The 10,192-nt window shown below is 36.7% G+C and overlaps 1 long non-coding RNA gene across 1 annotated transcript; it reads right to left on the bottom strand.

Annotated features, from left to right (window-relative positions):
- Positions 1 to 1,909: 1,909 nt before the first annotated feature.
- On the bottom strand, positions 1,910 to 2,897 carry LOC114469748 (uncharacterized). Its single transcript, XR_003674800.1, has 3 exons — positions 2,763 to 2,897; positions 2,545 to 2,624; positions 1,910 to 2,450 (listed from the first exon to the last, which is right to left on the bottom strand). It is a non-coding gene; the product is annotated as an uncharacterized LOC114469748 (long non-coding RNA).
- Between the last annotated feature and the right edge of the window lie 7,295 nt (positions 2,898 to 10,192).

The raw sequence follows: 10,192 nt of genomic DNA, 5'->3' as shown, positions 1-10,192 counted from the left end.
CCATAGTGTAGACGTCAGGGCTGTTAATGAGCTACTCATAAATAACAGACCATTGGAGATCTGGCCATGTTGTCTGGTTGTTTTTCCATTAACCTTGAGGTGTTTCGTATTGGACATGATTCTAAACCAACCAGATGTAACTTCCCTTCATGTCGGTGCTTGGCCTTTGGCTCTAATCTGCTGAAATATTCATACAACATTGAGTAAAACCTTTGTGTTGTCTGTGGTAAATGGTTTAAATAGCGGTTGTCAGGCAAATGTAAACCCCTCTTAAAATGGCAAAGGGCGTTGCTAAGGCAAATGTCCCAGATGATGATGTCACCGCGAAAAGGTGTATACGGTATGTCAATTTTTCACCGGTGCTTCTGTGTTCGCAGTGTGAGAGTTTGAGGTAAGCTGGTTCATGGCACTGATATCCTCTTATCTTATAATTCCTCCTAATTTCCAGGATTTATTCAGTTTGTTCTGTACTACGATGCTGGCTAACTTCTTACCAGGATATATCACCATGGTAACTTAGGCTGAACAACTAACCTGTTCGGGGTAAGATCTGAGCTAGGACTAAAGTCCCGCCTTCTGACCAATCAGTTCTCCTGGAAAATGACCTGCCCATTGTTCGAATATCCTGATTGGTACAGATTTTACAGCTGCTTTTAGGAAAGAAAGAAAATTAATGGATAAATACAATGCTTTCATTTACCGATGGCATTCAGTTCTCCTGCCTATAACAGTTAGCCAGAAGTCACCTGACAAACGTATGCAAATCTTAACCAGAGTCCGTTTAATTAAGTTTAAAGATTTATTACCAGTTTGGATAGAGGATGGTTTAGTTCTGGTCACAGCTGTGGCCCCTTCCTCACATACACCCAGGGTAAGAGGCAGAATTTAACACAACGAGTACTTAGATAGCAGGAGGAAGATCCTCCATCGCTCTTACAATGACATCATCATTTGGTGACAAGTCAGATCTTGGTCCGGAGCTGTTATCTTCACAGCCAGTGGGGGGCTGCTTCCAGTCCATCTTCATTTAGTCAGCAACACACTTAATTTGAAACATCTCTGTCACATCTTTTAGGAAAGATATAGATTTATATCTGATGGACTATATAGATCTACAGTAGCTGATGAATTAAGGAACTAAACCCAAATCAAAGTGAAATGTGCGTAAGCCTTAATGATGTACTGTATTCGTCACAATATTAAATCACTACACAGGATTCTAAAACAATCTATTGTTCTAAAAAAAAAAAAAAAAAAAAAAAAAATAAATAAAACAATCTATTTTTAACATACAACCAATAGAAATATGATCACTCCTGTCCATGCAGCCTATATACATGACATCACAGGGTTGACATGTGTATTGGCACTAAAATAGTTTAGTATTGATATGATGCTCCTGGCGGTCCCTGCAGAGTTTGTTTCAGACTGGACCTTAATAACTGTTCATTCTGTACTGAATATATTGTGACGACAAAAACACTTGTTTTTTGTGTGTGTTTAAGTAGGAAAGCACGCTCTATTCCTTCTCAGTTCAAATATTATTTTATTATACATAGATATATTAATCTTTACAGATATAGACATAAGATACAAATTTGAAATTGTATGGAAGCATTTTAAACATAAGAAATCAACAGAAAATATTGTATGTTGTAAAAAACAACTGAAACATAACTAAAAGGGGGAAAAAACAGACTGACCCTGGCCAAACTGAATAAAAGCAGGAGGACACCCTGCACCCTATACAGGGCCGTCGCACCCAAAGTCCCTAAACCTAAATCAAAATGAAGATGAAAACAGGACTACCAGAAATCTCCAGACTAAACTAAAATAGCAAATTTACAAAATGTCAAGCAGGGAGCAGAAAAACATCTGCCCACATCTGCTGCTGGTTGATGTGCCTCTACTGGTGCTCTTTGATATGCCCCTCCCTCTCTTGTTCAGTCAGGATCACTTTAGTCAAATTGTTTTATTTAGCATGCAGTTTAGATTTGGCGGTAAGGCTCTGTTCTGGAACCTCTCTGCCCTTCCAGCAGCTGCGTGGAAAGCCTGAAGCAAAAGGAGCTCCCTTTGACTTTTCCATGAGCTACATGGAGGGGCATAAGCAGAGAGAGCGGTCACAGCATGACCCCCTGGAACAGAAGCGCAGATGGCAACAGAAGACCTTGTTTAATTAAACTGAAGAGGATGGGGGTGGGTTGCGAGGCTTTTGCCCACAAAGCGTGAAGAAATAGGTGTGTTGCATGCAGCGCTGAGACCAACTCTAACCAACAGGAAGCATGGAACATGATCAGCTGGATGATTAACTGATTAGGGGATGGATGGGCTTTTACAGCTACTGACAGATGAAGGGGCTGGGCTAGCTTGACTTTCGTCATGTGCCTGCCTGAACTAACGCGATACTCAATTTGTTGCTGCTAATGTTGTTCCTGTTGCTGTCCTTGGTCCTAGTAAAATAGAGAAAACAGCTAATGAGTCTTCTGATTCTACTGCAGGCTTGTCACTATGATATAATCTATCATGAACTAATTGATTGATTACCTGATAACACATTTTTGTAAATGTTGATGTTCCTGTTGCTGCTGATGTTGCTGCCGTTGTTGTTGTTGCTGTCCTTGGTCCTGGTAAAATATAGAAAAAAGCTGAGTTACCATGAACTAATTGATTGAATACATAAATTGATTATTATTATTGATTTCACAAATTTTGAAATAAAACAATCATGAAATGAAGTGATTATTTGAGTAAAGAAACCTAACTTTTGCTGACGTTGCTGCTGATGGTTTGTGGTTGTTGTTGTTGTTGTTGTTGTTGTTGTTGTTGTTGTTGTCCTTGGTGCTTATATAGAAAACAGCTAATGAGTCTTCTGATTCTACTGTAGGCTTGTTTCTAGGTGTCTCTATATAAAAAATCCAACAGAAATAGTTCAAATTGTTAAAGGAAATCTTAAATGGCTGATATATGCAATTCAAACAATCTACGTAGAGCACGGACTCAATTTAAAGTTAAATTAATGCAAAAACAGTCTGCACATCACTACGTACAGATCATTTTTTTGTTTTAAAGACTATTGATTATGTATTATTAGTAGTAGTATTGATTACATTTATCAGCAAACCTCAATACTCTTTACAAGGTTGTCAAACTCTTTTTAGTTCAGGGGCCAAATGCAGACCAGTTTGGTTTCTTGTGGGCCAGTATAAAGTACAGAAGGTACAACAATATCCAAGCAATATGTAACAGATATTAGTCCCTGCAGGTTCTTCTTTTTAAATTTCTTTGATTTTGTGACAAAGTTTTTTATTTCATTCAGGGAAGTCTTGTGAATTAATTTGATGAAAATCATTTTGTCAACAATTTGCAATTAAAAATGACTGCAAGTGATATAAGCATGACAAGACTGTTTATTTTATTTATTTTTATTTTTATTTTTAACTTTAACTTTTTGTTTTTGTTTTACTTTTATCTTTCATTTGTTTTTTTCATATTATTTTTTGGCAGATTTGTTCCTCCATGAAGTTAAACATATTTAGTACATTTTTTGTTTTATACAATATAGTGAATTGTTGGAACGTCATTGATAGATTTTCACTTCTTTAAAAATGGATCGGGCAGATTGAGCTCTATACATAGTTAGGCTGAGCAACTTGCGGTAAAATGTGCAAAACTTAAAAAATTAACTATCTGCCAAACCACCCAACAAAACAAGCGGTGTTTTTATACATAATAATAATAATAATAATAATAATAATAATAATAATAATATAAAAAACTGGTGCCCTGTCCAGGGTGTTCCCCCGCCCAGCGCCCTATGAGAGCCGGAGATTGGCACCGGCAGACCCCCGCGACCCTGTTAAACGGGAATAAGCGGGTATGAAAATGGATGGATGGATAATATAAAAATATATTTCAAATTGATGTGTAAAAGAACAGAAGGCATATGGAGGTAGATTTGTCTTTATAAATCTTTCAAAAAAAAAAAAAAAAAAACATTTTCAATTTTAAAAAAATCACTTCAAAGAAAAAAAGTATTCAAATGCAATTATTTTATGGGAGGCCGTTTAAGAGAAAACACGTGAAAATGAAAAAAAATAAAAAAAATAAAAAAATAAAAAAACACAATGAAAACCAAAAAAATACAACGAAAACTATTGGTTTACACATTAGATGGCGTACTTGTACATTGAAATCTATTTTATTATGCATTTTTTTGTTTTGTTTTTTAAATATATCTAAAATTTACATCAGATTTTTTTTCATATTGATAAAGCCCATCGGATATGTTTTTTTCACAATGACAATGACAATGCGTGCCTGAAATTGAATTTTTATTTTTTTTTCACATAAAAAAAAAATCCACGTACATTAAAAGTTCCAACATTTTTCCCCTTGCTGGAACTTTTAACCACTTCATTGTCGGCCATATGTAACTGATCCAAACCATTCACATGTTCAGCTACTACCTCCAAGCCATTACAACTTCTTTCAACCTTTTAAACCCATTTCAACTTTTTCAACCCATTTTAACTTCTTTCAACCTTTTCAACCTTTTCAACCCTTTTCAACCCTTTTCAACGATTTCAACTTTTCAACGATTTCAACTTTTCAACCTTTTCAACCTATTTCAACCTTTTCAACCCTTTTCAACGATTTCAACTTTTCAACGATTTCAACTTTTCAACCCATTCAACCTTTTCAACGGATTTTCACCATTCAAAATTTGAAATGTTTCAAAAATTCTACTCTTTATCATCACCCATCGTCTTCATCACCAATACTCCTCTGGTGTGGGGTTTGCAGGTTCTCATTTCACACTTAAAACTTAAATATTAATTTGCCCAGCCATACTTCAATGGATTTCCACCATTGAAACTTTGAAATGTTTCAAAAAATCTACTCTTCATCATCACCCCTCCTCTTCATCACCAATCCTCTTCTTGTGAGGAGTTTGCAGGTTCTCATTTCACACTAACAACTTAGATCTTTAATTGCTCAGTCATTTTTTTAATAGATTTCAACCATTCAAACTTTGGCATGTTCAGCTGTTGGTTCACTCTCAACTCATACTGGGATTTTAACAAATAATACTGTATAAACTGGACTTCTAACTGGTTTAACTGGTTTGTCCTTCGATACTGGGATTTTAACACATAATACTGTGTGAACTGGACTTCAAACTAGTTTTCAACTTTTTTTTAACTTTTTCAATGCATTTCAATTTTTTTTCGCGGGCAAGCACCAGCATCCTCACTTGCATTTTCTTCAGGAAATGCAAATTTTCTAGTTGCGTTTGTTATGAGTTGTTTTATGTGTTTTTTTGTTGTTGTCATTTTGTGTATTTTTCTGTTATTTTTGTAGAGATACAGGTTGTTATTTTTGCCAATTGTTAAATGCCAGGTCTTGTCTAGTTTAAACTTATTTTTGTAGTCATTTTGTGTATTTCTGTTTTTTTTTTGGGGATTTCATATGTCTTTGGAGTGGGTTTATTGGCTGATATTTGTCATCATTTTGTGAATTTTTGCTCTTTTTTTTTTATTTATTTTGTAGAGTTACTTTGGGTCCGCACAAAATTAGACTGAAGGCCACATGTGGCCCCTGAGCCACAAGTTGCCCATGTCGGTGTTAGAAGCACTGTGGATCTTTTTTATCTGACACTTTGGAACACTTTCAATTACGAAAAGTATATATAGCATTTCTCTCGCTGATGAGGTTCCTGTATTTTTGGATTGAGACCCAAACAATTATTTTTTTTTACAGAATCATTGCAAACCTTTGAGGATATAATGAGATCTGCTGTCACCTAGTGCATTTCATGAGAAATTACAGTATTTATAACAACAAAAAAACCCTACTAACATGACTTTTGTGTTCTATTACTTGAAGGTGAAAAAAGATGTAAGTAAATTTATGTGTTAAGAGCAAATAATTTTTTTAACAATCTAAACAGAACAAGAAACAAGCCTTTAATGCCATGTTTTAAACCAACTAAATTATTTTAAACAAGCTAACAACAATTAACATCCTGAAGGGCTAAAGTGTCTTGATTATTTGAAATTATATTTAAAAAAATACAATAAAAAAATATTTACTCCCAATAGATTTGTTTCTGCTTTTGGTATTCATTTGTTTATTAGTTTTTTCTGTAAGAGCCCTTGAAACAACAAATAAATAAGACAGAACATAAAACATCCTATAGTACACGGAATGTGAACATATATATATATATATATACAGCATGGGGTCACATTTTGAAATGTACAACTCTTTGAGGGTAAAATTGAGTTAAGTAAAGCATTGTTACTGCCTCACTTTAAAGCCCAAAGTTATTTGTCAGTACAAGGGTTAGGATCATATGTTTTTACTTCCTCCTACTCCTTTTTGAACATGTACAGGCTTCACGTGCAGGATTTTAATCATTTCTTCTCACTTTGCTTTGTTTGTTTTCTAAATTACTATTAGCATTTTCATTGTAGAAAATACACTGCTGTTGTATTTATGTTCAAAATGAAATTAAATCAAATGAATTGAGGGTTCATGGATGAATGTAATTAGAGTTAAGCCTGGTATAGGTACTCCACTAATAAATACTCACAGACACTGTATAGACAAGAAATAACATTTTATTATACTGTACAATATATATATATATATATATATATATATATATATATATATATATATATATATATATATATATATATATATATATATATATATAGTTATGCTTAGCACACATAACTACACACGTGAACGAGTGCATTCATTTATAAACCATTTACATGTGTGCAGATGTCCACGTCACACCTACTGGGAGAGCACTGGGAACCATTAGATTGTAAATGATCAATAAATCAACGTGAACCATGACAAAAACATAGTGTAAAATAATTATAGTCAATAATAATAATACATTAGTAATTTATTGATAGAAATTGGCTCAAGTTAAGCTAAAAAATACTTGAAATTTGGGTTGGGATGTATGCATCATATTGTTGAGAAAAGGAAAAGTCTAAATGTTATATTCCATAAATCATCTTCTCCATGTGTGAGCTGTGTCAGTCTGTAGAAGAACTGATGAAGAAACATCTCAGTGATGAAGATGAGCTTGGATTCTGATGGAAAGTGAGTTGAACGTTCAACAGTTTTTTGTATAAAGTTGAAACCAAAGCAGTCTGTGTAAACAACAGCTGGAACTGTCTGATTCTCCTCTAAAGCAAAACTCTGCAATAAAACACAAGATAATTCACAGTCATTAGTATAAAAGTCATCTTTGTTTTTACATTAAACATGTTCAGATTCTGTGTAAATGAGAGGCTTTACTTACATTGATTGTTTTGGTGAATAGAAGCCTTTCTGTCCTGTGCTGATGTTTCCTCCTCAGGCAGCTGTGGATGCTGGTGCTCCTGTTTAACATTTTACAAGCATTATTATAAAGTCAAGTTTATTTTTACAGTAAACGTGTGTTGAGTATTTATGCTTACATTGTTTTGGCTGATAAAGTCTCCTCCAGTCCTCACGTGCTGGGATTAAAAAGGTTATCTCTAATTCTTAACTCTAACCTAACTCAACCTAATATATCATGCATGTTTTCATAACAGTGACAGGACAACCACTCCGACTGTGGCCTGTCATAAAGAAACAAAAAATAAAATCCTTACCATTTAAAAAAGTCCCGGTACCAGTCGCTGCCTGGGACATCAGTCGCCCCGCAAGATGCAAAGGCCAACTTACCTGAAACAACTATTTACAACTATTTAACCAAAGGCTGAACTAATCCCGCCAGACGCAAGGACTAGCTATGGAAGCCGGGTACAAACAGGGAACTCTGCTAATAGATGGAGAGGAGCAGGAAAAGGAAAAGCACAGATGACTAAGATGAGCCAGAGCTGTCGTCCCGTCTCGGCCTCTTCGTCCCAGGCTCACAGTGACTGTCAGAGTCGGACTCCTCAGAACCGTCTACGTACCTCTTCCTGGAGACACTGCGTCCAAGTGGTGACTCCTGGGAATACTCACCTTCATCTTCAGAGTCACTGGAGGCTGAGGAAGCAGACTCCTCAGGGGTCTGACAGCCAGGGGTCACCTCGTAGAAGTGAAACGCAGTCCACTCAGGAAGGTCCTCCTCAGGGGCTTCTGTGTCTTCAAGGTCTTCTGCTGCCTCTGGAGTCAAGTACCAGGTCGGGATCAAACCCAGAAGATCGGCCCAGCCTGGGACCAAACCAGGAGGTTCAGGCAAACCTGGGACAAAACCCGGAGGTCCTGCCCAGCTCGGGACCCAACCTTGCGTTCCAGCCCTGTCAGGGAAAAAACCTAAAATAAAAAAGTAATTTAATGAATAAAGAAATAGGTTAGTATACAGTGATTTAAAAAAAATAATAATTTCATCACATTATGAATATCAAATCTTTCAAGCACTTTTTGAACTGAAACATAATTGGACATTCATTTAGTTGTATATTTAAACCATTCTACAGTCTCCCGGTCCACCTGCCTGCCTGGTCTTGTAGGTCCGGGATGGCGCTATGGTTGACAATAACGACTTTGTTATTGTGAACCAATAACCCCCCCACAAATATAGTTGAGCTTACTCTGCCTTATGGAGGCTGGTGACGGTCACAAACAATATAATAAAACAGTTTTTACTGTATGAATAATCAATTTGTGCAGTGATCGCTGTATCTCACTCAACATCTACAGCACTGCTTTATTTTTACAAAAGTTATATATTTATTATTTAATGTGAAATGGACAACACAGTCAACACTTGTCCACAAGAGGCTTATAAATACAAATAATAATTATTGGAAGTATTGTAACCGGTAGTTTCCTCCAACCTCCACACAGTAATTTATACACGGAAGGACTATTGAACAGTTGAGTATGTGCAGTAAGTTATGAGCCAAAATAAGCCATTTAACCTTATATCAGGAGAAATCAGAATCAGAATCAGAATCAACTTCATTGACCAAGAGTGTATGAATACACACGAGGAATTTGTTTTGGTGACCTGTGCTCTCTCAGATAGTGTAACATTAAATAATAACAATCAACTAGAATAAAGAAAAAGTAAAATAAAAAAAGAAGTATAAACATAAATATAAGAGTAGTTAGACTAATATGTGCAAACTAAATAAAAATAACAAGATAATAGTAATAGTAATAATAATAATAATAACGAAATAAAAATACAATAATAATAATAAGATAATAGTGCAGTAGTGCATTGATGAGTACTGCAGGTGAACATTTAAATGAAAATATTATGTCCATGAACATTTCGCAGTGATAGGTTGTTCCAGGGTTGTTATGTTTAGTTCCATGGTTATTTCACAGTAACAGAAACAGGTCTGACACTCTATGACTGTGTTGTGTTGATCACAGTGACAGCCTGGGGGAAGAAACTGTTTTTAAGGCGGGTAGTTTTGGCGTACATCTGTAGAGTCTGCCGGAGAGGAGGAGTTTAAACAGATTGTGTGCAGGGTGAGAGGGGTCTGCAGTGATGCTACCTGCCCATTTCCTGACCCTGGACAGGTATAAGTCTTGGATGGAGGGCAGATCAACACCAATGATCTTTTCTGCAGTCCTGACTATCCTTTGTAGTCTGTGTCTGTCTAGTTTGGTTGTAGATCCAAACCAGACAGTGATGGAGGTGCACAGAACAGACTGAATGATGGAGGTGTAGAACATGATCAGCAGCTCCTGGGGCAGGTTGAACTTCCTCAGCTGACGCAGGAAGTACATCCTCTGCTGTGCCTTTTTCCTGGTTGTGTCTATGTGGGAGGTCCACTTCAGGTCCTGTGAGATTGTGGATCCCAGGAACCTGAAGGAGTCCACGGTAGCCACTTTGCTATTCAGAATGGTAAGAGGGGGGAGTGGGGGGGATTTCTCCTGAAGTCCACTGTCATCTCCACAGTCTTGAGCGGGTTCAGTTCCAGATGGTTCTGACTGCACCAAAGAGCCAGCTGTTCCACCTCCCGTCTGAAGGCAGACTCGTCCCCATCCCTGATGAGACTGATGACGGTGGTGTCGTCTGCAAACTTCAGGAGTTTCACAGAGGGGTCCCCTGAGGTGCAGTCATTGGTGTAGAGGGAGAATAGAAGTGGGGAGAGAACACACCCCTGAGGGGTGCCAGTGCTGAGTGACCGAGTGCTAGATGTGATGCTTCCCAGCCTTACTTGCTGCATCCTGTCAG

This window comes from Gouania willdenowi, chromosome 1 (assembly GCF_900634775.1).
Source record: "Gouania willdenowi chromosome 1, fGouWil2.1, whole genome shotgun sequence".
Lineage (NCBI taxonomy): Eukaryota > Metazoa > Chordata > Actinopteri > Blenniiformes > Gobiesocidae > Gouania > Gouania willdenowi.
This window is presented reverse-complemented; position numbering and strand designations above follow the sequence as displayed.